Raw genomic sequence first — 2,474 nt, 5'->3', positions numbered from 1 at the left:
ACGACTAGGTTGGAGAAGGAGTCTGGTTTTTTCTTCAACATGAGGTACTTTGAAGACAGTGTAACTGCTGGTGAATGGGACGATGTCGAGAAGTACCTTTCTGGTTTCACTAAAGTTGATGATAATAGATACTCCATGAAGATTTTTTTCGAGATTCGCAAGCAGAAGTACCTTGAAGCTCTTGACAAGTATGTTTTCTTTTCTTTGCTATAAATATCAAAGTGATGAGAGATTTTGGGGTTTGAGAGGGTACACACAGTGTTGATATGTTCTGCTTCTTCTTTCTTTTGTTTTCTGCAGGAAAGACCATGCCAAGGCGGTTGAGATTCTTGTTAAGGAGTTAAAAGTGTTCTCTACTTTCAACGAAGAGCTTTTTAAGGAGATTACCATGCTTCTAACCTTAACCAACTTCAGGTACTTTCTTTTGCCCTTGTATTTTATGTTCTGAATTTTAAGTATGGAAGAGATAAATTTTAATGAATTTGTTTGTTTACCATGCGTCTCGTTGGTTTTGTTGATCGCTCGATTATTGAAAAGCATGCTCTTGTTGTGATGCTCATGTTTTATTATTAATTAATAATCCATTTTTCTTGCATTGTTCAAGGGAAAATGAGCAGCTTTCCAAGTATGGAGATACTACATCCGCAAGAGGTATTATGCTTGGGGAACTTAAAAAACTCATTGAAGCAAATCCTCTCTTCCGAGAAAAACTTCAGTTTCCCAGTTTGAAGAATTCAAGATTGAGAACCTTAATAAATCAAAGGTACCAAGCTTTTTTTTGTTTTTGTTTTGCTTCTCTCCCGTTTTTCTTTTGGTACAACAACTAACTGAATGCTGTTTCTGCTAAATCGTAGTTTGAACTGGCAGCATCAGCTTTGCAAGAATCCCAGACCAAACCCTGATATAAAAACACTCTTTGTTGACCACACGTGTGGGCATCCGAATGGTGCACACACTCCTTCCCCGACAGCTAATCATTTAATGGGTTCAGTCCCTAAAGTTGGAGGCTTCCCACCATTAGGTGCTCACGGTGTAAGTTTTTCTAAGTTTAAAGCTATTGTTGGAATTTGGATTAGTTTTTATCACATGAATTTAACTTTGTAGTCTATATGCTCTTGGTTCAGCCATTTCAGCCAACACCAGCTCCTCTCACAACATCTCTTGCAGGATGGATGCCTAATCCATCGGGACCACACCCTACTGTTTCTGCTGGCCCTATCGGCTTAGGTGCCCCCAACAGTGCTGGTAATGTTGTCCCAACTAGTTTTAGATTTAGTTTACCGAAGTATTAGCTATGTGGTTATGTAAGGTACCATCCCTTGTTTAGATCACCATTGGTTGGGTGATTATTTGGGCATCTAGGATTGCCTGAACTGCATGAAGTGATAAAAAAAAATACTTAACTGTATCACATTTCCCAGAATTGTAGTGGTAAAGAGATAGAAACATGCTCATATGTGGCGTTTTGGTGAAATTTAAAATACTCTTGTTTTTGGGTTACACAGAGTAGCAAAGTATTTGATTTAATGTGAGATAACCTGAAGTGTTCTCTTATGTCTCTATTTACTGCCATTTTTTGTAGTCCACAATGTAGAGATCTATTTGTGTATGTTTGCCAATTAGATACCTTATCATAATCTATATTCATCATTTACTCCTTGCAGTGTCTATGTTAAAGCGTCCCAGGACTCCTCCAACTAATAGCCTATCAATGGATTATCAGACGGCAGATTCTGAAAGTGTGTTGAAGAGACCCAGACCTTTTGGTATTTCAGATGGGGTAATAATGGCTGCTTATTTGTTTTTTCGGCTCAAGTTCTCTTCTTTAATATCTTAAAAGTCACAGTTTTCTTTGAACATTTTGCAGGTTAATAATCTTCCAGTCAATGTCTTGCCAGTCACATATCCAGGGCAAAGCCATGCGCATGCAACTTATTCTACTGATGACTTACCCAAAAATGTTAGCAGGATTTTGAGTCAGGGTTCTGCCATTAAGAGTATGGATTTTCATCCAGTACAGCAAACTATGCTCCTTGGTTGGTTTTCTCCTCTGAAGCACGCACTCTTCTGATTTATTCTATCTTATATTATAGAATCCTGCAAAACTTGGATCAAGACAGTAAAAAATTATATCTTCTCAGTACTATCTACTAACATTATCTTGTATTTACATTTGTTTCCTAGTTGGCACCAATCTTGGTGATATCGCAATATGGGAGGTGGGTAGCAGGGAGAAGCTTGTTTCTAGAAGCTTTAAAGTTTGGGATCTTGCTGCTTGCACTGTGAATCTTCAGGTATAGTTCCTCTTTTATTTATCTAATGTAATAGTTAGTCGGATATTTGTTGTTAGTTAGCTAAAACTACAGAGGATTTTCTTCTCTTTCTAGTGAGGAACAAATCAAGGTTAATAGTTAGTTAGTTATCTGATAACTCATAAAAGCGTTCACTATTGCCATGTACTATATCAAGGACAT

The 2,474-nt window shown here is 37.5% G+C and overlaps 1 pseudogene; it reads left to right on the top strand.

Moving 5' to 3' along the window:
* Window positions 1-2,474, top strand: part of LOC104780708 — a 13,687-nt pseudogene that overhangs the window by 5,550 nt on the left and 5,663 nt on the right.

Source organism: Camelina sativa, chromosome 1 (genome assembly GCF_000633955.1).
Source record: "Camelina sativa cultivar DH55 chromosome 1, Cs, whole genome shotgun sequence".
In the NCBI taxonomy this organism is placed as follows: domain Eukaryota; kingdom Viridiplantae; phylum Streptophyta; class Magnoliopsida; order Brassicales; family Brassicaceae; genus Camelina; species Camelina sativa.
The sequence above is the reverse complement of the archived record's forward strand: the minus strand, read 5'-3'. Positions and strand labels throughout refer to the sequence as shown.